This window comes from Ptiloglossa arizonensis, chromosome 6 (genome assembly GCF_051014685.1).
Source record: "Ptiloglossa arizonensis isolate GNS036 chromosome 6, iyPtiAriz1_principal, whole genome shotgun sequence".
NCBI classification, from domain to species: domain Eukaryota; kingdom Metazoa; phylum Arthropoda; class Insecta; order Hymenoptera; family Colletidae; genus Ptiloglossa; species Ptiloglossa arizonensis.
Genome location: NC_135053.1, coordinates 19,687,718 through 19,693,717, shown reverse-complemented (window position 1 = coordinate 19,693,717; position 6,000 = coordinate 19,687,718). Strand labels below are relative to the sequence as shown.

The following is a 6,000-nucleotide window of genomic DNA, read 5'->3' as shown; positions in this document are numbered from 1 at the left end:
GATGAGTTACCGAAATAGAAAAGTAAATTTTTTACATTTTTTCTCTGAACGAATTCATTCTTCAGTATACAAAATATAGGAAAATATAAAATACGATGAAAATCGTTGCTTTCCACAAAAATACATCAAAATTGATCGCGATCGTCACGAAATGTATTTCTTTTCACTTTCGTCGTCTAAAGAATCGAAGGATGTTTCTGTAGGTAAACAAAGACCGACACAGGGATGGCAATTTTTTCACTATGCTCTGAATTTATTTCTAAAAAAAAAATATTGCTGACCAAACAATCGCCGGAATAGAAAGAAAAACAGGGCGCCCGCGAGTCGCAACCGCGTCGCGATAAAATGTTTGAAGGTTAGTTTCATCTAGTGTGTCCATTGCAATTTCACGTCTCGAGCTCTTACAAAAAACGGTGTAACTGTTCGACGGTCAATTGGACCCTCGGTTTACCACCGGCTCCACCACTTCCAAAATGTAATTCCAACTTCGCCGTGAAACCAACCCAACCGGGGCACACGGCATGCGTACACGTACGCGGTTAGAAACAGCGACGGAAGAGACGGACGAATGAGAACGACAAGGGAAAAGGAACGAATCAAAGGAACAAAGTGGTAGAGGGGATTCTACGTGGTAGAAAGGGACTGTCTACCGAAGCGCCATCGTCGAACGGAGAAAGCTAATGGTGAAGAATAACAACGTGTCGAAATAAAACCAGATAGAACGAAAGGAAAAGATTAAGATAAAGGTTGGGTCAAAGCAAAGGGAGAACACAAATCCGTCAAAGGTACGGGAGGAGAACGAAAGGAGAGGAAGAGCAGAAGAAGTATCGGGGAGTGAAACTTCACGGACAAGGAAGGCGGCGCGAGGTGGGTACGAAAGAAGACTGCGTCGGAGGAAGAGAGAAATACCATTTCGAGCAGCGGCAACGACGGTACAGTACCTTGAATGCCTCAGCGCGTATCCCACAACAGTTTGCGAAAATTACTGCTGTCATTTGCCGTCGGCTTTGTTCTTACCCCGTCGTATTGGTGCGTCCGTACGTGTACTGCGCACACGCGCACAGCTACGATATACATAGAGACACGTAGCTCCGGCTCTTGGTATACGCGTACATAGGCAGGCGTGGTATTATTGTGAGCGAGCATGCTCGAAGCAATTTCCGATCCGCCTTCCTCGCTCTATCCTCTCAGTCCGTTTCTCTCTACCCTCTTCCCTCCCCCTTTCTCTCTCTCTCTTCACTCTCTACCACTTCCTCCGTGTCCATCCTATCTCCGCGTCTAACCCCCTGAATGCATCCGCTGGCGCACGTTCATCCCAATCGGTTGTATTTGCACTTAATTGCTTCTCGTAAGGTATTATTACGGCACGTTTAAAAGTACGCGCCAGTCTTTTGCATAAGAAATGAAGAGCGGTTTCATTGCTATGCCGGGATATCGTTTCGACGAAACGAGAATAGACATTGGGTATGGTCTTGGGTGGCTCGCTCAATTGAGAAAGACGGACGATCGGGTGACGAGCGGTGTGCCCCCTTGGTCAGGTTTGACCGACCTTTTTTTTTCGCAACTTTGTTGCGCACGCGTGCGAGTTCACGAAACCAACGGCTCTGTCGGGTTGCGTTTACGGACGTATCTGGGTGGTATTTGTTGATGCGTGTAATATCACCAACGAATGATGGCAAAATTATGGTCTTCTAAAATGTCTTGCTACGATACCGCTATTACTATGAATATTGACAAATAAATCAATATACATTTTCTGTTTACCGTTAGATATTTTTAATAGATTTTCTTTTAGAAACTATACATTCTTCGTTTATTTTTCGTATATTTTTTATGTGTTATAAATTTTTAGTATCCTTTCAGAGGACAAAATTCGAGCGTCAGAAATAAACAAAAAGCTCGGTTCAAGACAAATTAAATTGTCGTTCCTTTAATTGTTGTATCGACAAGCGCAACCCTAAAAATTTCTGTCCGAAATTGTTTATAAGGTATCAAATATTCTGCGATTCGATATGGAATGTATCGTGTTCGAATTCACGAACCAACGGCTATCGGTCGCATTTGCGCGGTTTAGAAATCGGATACGTTCTTGTGTGTAACGGTTGTGTCACGTGACTAGGCGGTTGCTTTGCAAAGCTCGTCGACGGAGGTCTCGAATTATCAACCGAAACGCTGGCACCAATTAAATGGAAATCGAAACACGGAATTATTCAGAGCTACAATTAACCGATTTAGCGATTTTTATTTATGGTGTAACGTACTGTAATTAATGTACCGTGCCGTAATTTATATTTCGTTTGCAAGAATAATTCATTTTCTCGCGCTGTCTCCCGCAGATTCGCGCGGAATAAAATATTTACGGATCGGAGACGCGATTTTACCGTACAATGTTTAATTAAGGGACGTGACGGGGAGAGCGCGACGGGTTTCGATTAAAATTTGAAAATCCCGCGTTTCGAGCCAACAGCGTCAAATTACGGTCGAGGAACTGTCACGCGAGGTTGAACGGGCAAAATTTCACATTACCAGCCGAAAATCGGATGCTCCGCGGCCGAGATTGATAAAACGCATTATTATATCGCGCCATCTATCGCACGCGACACGTAACGTATATAATTCGTTAAAATAATAACAGGGCTCGCCAGCCTTTCTATTCCACGGTCACGTGATCGTTTCCCGACGGAAGATGAGTCAGTTGTCGACGAGCCACGAACACGACAATGACGGATTTTCATAGAAACGGGAATAGAGTGTGACGATTTTCCTTTTAAAATTGTTGAATTCTCAGTTAGCGCGCTTTAAATACGCGTCGGACGAGGAAGCGAACAAAAACGCGTGGGTCCACCGAACGCCAATGGGGGAGGCAACATATTGTATCGATTCCTCCATTATTCGTTGACCGATCTAACTCGATGGCTCTCTCCATTCGTTAGCCCCGACACAGGCTTCGCGATTAATTCCAATATTTCACTTGGTATCCTAGCCTCAATTAAAAGCTGTCGTCGCTGTTTTAACTGCACCGTACGCTCCACTGGAAATCCGTTTCAAGTGTTCTATTACAGTCACCGCGCAGCGTACGTGTGCGCCACTAACACGTACCCGTGGCACAGGCTCGCTCGCTCGCCCCTCAATGCACGCGTTGAAATTACGAACGCTATTTGTGCTTCAGAAATATCCGCCAATTCGCGAATACTGAAATGTTGTCGTTTAATTCTGTGTCATCGTGGAGGAGTTCTTTGATCGAAACGCTTGCATCTTCGACGGTGTGTCGCTAATTTCAATTAATTTCAATTCTAGGTCGATAAAGACATTCCCGGTACCAACCTGAAATCTTTTCACAATTAGAAAGAACGATTCGAGTTAAAAATAGCAACGCGAGTGTTCTACAAACGGTAGAAAAGAATTTTTTTTTAAATCTTTTTACGATTCACCGTACAGTTTTGAAAAATAATTATTCTAAATTAGAAGAACAGACGATGTACAAATTTCGAAGTTTGGCAAGCGAAAGTATTTTTCGAGGCTTTTTCTATATTTATTCTATTTTTACGTATCCAAGATTCGTGCCTGGAGGGTAATTTCAATACAACGATTTGCTGAAACAGTTGGATGACATCTGATTAAAAATTAAATAGAAAAGAAAACTAAAACTTATTTCGTACGAGCTAACAATAAAAAAAACCGTTACCGCGTCTTCGATTTCCTCTTGGATAATATTATTTCCCATCTTCGATTGCAAGGTTGATTTCATTCCGATACCATTATTTGGAAGTCAGGTATTGGAGTGAACGAGATTCGAGCCGATGTTCGGTATTTCTCGTTACAGGATAATTTTGATACAAATCGGTAAATGTGTTCTCCTTGTCCATTGCATTCATCGACGAGGATCGAGTTTCGGTATTTCGAAGAATTTTTAATGCTTAAATTACAACAATATTATCGTCGATTTGCGATACGAACCGACAGAATATTTCACTTCAATACACAACCACCCGCCGTTGACCTTAATTTGTACGATGGTGAATAGTCGGAGGGAGGGAGTTGTGGGAAGCGGCAAGAAATCCGCTTTTCCGCCGGCGGAAATTCAATTTTTCAATTTCTCTAAAACCACTCGCATAGTAATAACACGCACTCTGGACGCAATTTCCGGGTCGAAAACGGGTTAAGTGCAATTGCTAAACTGGATCGACAGATTTGTTTAGTTCCGCGCGATTCACGTGGTGCCCCTACCCCTTCTCCTCCTCCTCCCTCCGTCCCTCGTTCCACTATTCGTTCACCGGAATCATCCTCGTCGCGCCCCTTATCCAATCTCCTGTGTATATTCCGTGTACACGCGACACGTGCAATAACAACCGCGGCTACCTGAAGCGTAAAATCTCGAATTGTTATTGCGCCACGGTAGTTCAAACTTCTAACTACATAGTTGGCGCTCGCTTAAATCGTCGAGAAACGAGCTCTCCCACGAGTGGTAAAGAGGAGGCGGGCGAACGGTAGAAGGAGAGCTAGGGAGAAAAAAACTTAAACAAGACTCATCGTCGATGCTCAGTCGGACGTTCTCGCGGAAGGCGGGCACACACTTGACCCGATCGTGTTTACCGATTGTTAGGCCCGAGTGTCGTTGCCAGTTTCACCGAGCGGCGCTCCACTCGTTCATCTTTATTCGCTTTGCTCGTTAAGTCGAATCTCGCTGAAAATGAGCCCTCGTCTCGTACCAGTGAACGATCGTAGACAAAAGTTTCGACGACGAGTCGCTCGTTGTTTCGCTTTTCTCCCGTTATCGAGACATACTCCTTCGAATCTTTCTTTCAACCGGTAGGCGATGTTTCTTTTTCTTTGTTTCTGCGTCACGTCACGTCGCGTCGCGTCCGTCGGTTCTGTTTCGTTGCTCAATTGTCAGGTCCGGATAGAAATCGCGCTCTCTTACGTCGAGTTATCGATGTCGTTTTCGAAAGCGTTTCGTCTCTTGTCCCATGATGCAACTGCAAATTACCGAAGACAATAGAATGTACCAGGAGTTGGGAAGAGCATGCTCTTCTTTCGGTTGGGAAGGTGAGTATTCATTGAATAGAAATAAAAAGTCACGATAACGGGTGGTACAAAAATAACTTATTTAGAACTTGCGATGTATTTTCAATGTTATCGTCGACCAATAGTAAATAGTAAACACGTTTTCCATTAATTTCGAAGTACACTTGGTCGTGTTTTTGTTTTTTTTAATATACACGTTATACATTGGCATGTATCCAAATGTATGTCAGAATAGTAAGTACTGAAAAATATTCTGGGTAAAAACAACTTAGTGACCTTGATATTACCTTCATACCCGCTACATTTTACTTCACTATCGTAAAAGTATAAATTAAAACCAATTAAGCAGATTCGGGTTGCTAGTAACTGGAGTAAAGTTACCTTGAAACAATCCAATATCACTGGGGAGCAGAAGTTAGCGGAACAGACGTGAACCCAGATGTCTGATATACTTTGTGCAATCAGTAATTTCACAACAAACTGCGACTGTGTAGATGAGTTGAAAATGCAGATTTGGAACATGTTAGTTCTTAATTTAAGTATATGTATGTTGAGGTTAGATGTAAGAACAACGCTAGATGTACTTTGCCTTTTACATGTTTATATAGATTGTTGTTCAAACTATATTCTTCTCTATATATGTGTATTACTGGATAGAGGACAATTTTAAACTTTACAAAATTCTTACCACATCCGTTCTCAAAAGTCGATTAGGTATATTAGTTGAATTTATTCTGTTCGAAATTGACGCGAGATCTAACCTCAAATTTGTCCGAAGAGAAACTAGCTGGGTCGGACTGGCCCAGATGTCACCATACTTTCAATTCAACTGGCGCGAGTTGAACCAGAAATGGATAACTGATTATACGATGAGGTCGTTGATATTCACCCCCAAACGGTCGCGCGATGTTAAGCCGGCGTGTGACGGGAACAGCAAAAGCCTCTTTTCAGCGTGAATATTAAAACGTTCCGCGA

The 6,000-nt window shown here is 42.9% G+C and overlaps 1 long non-coding RNA gene across 2 annotated transcripts in view; it reads left to right on the top strand.

Moving 5' to 3' along the window:
- Positions 1 to 4,535: 4,535 nt before the first annotated feature.
- Positions 4,536 to 6,000, top strand: part of LOC143148266 (uncharacterized) — a 42,860-nt gene continuing 41,395 nt past the window's right edge. For both annotated transcript variants that reach the window (XR_012992443.1, XR_012992442.1), the window contains exon 1: positions 4,536 to 5,046. This is a non-coding gene — a long non-coding RNA (uncharacterized LOC143148266). The remainder of the gene's footprint in view (positions 5,047 to 6,000) is intronic.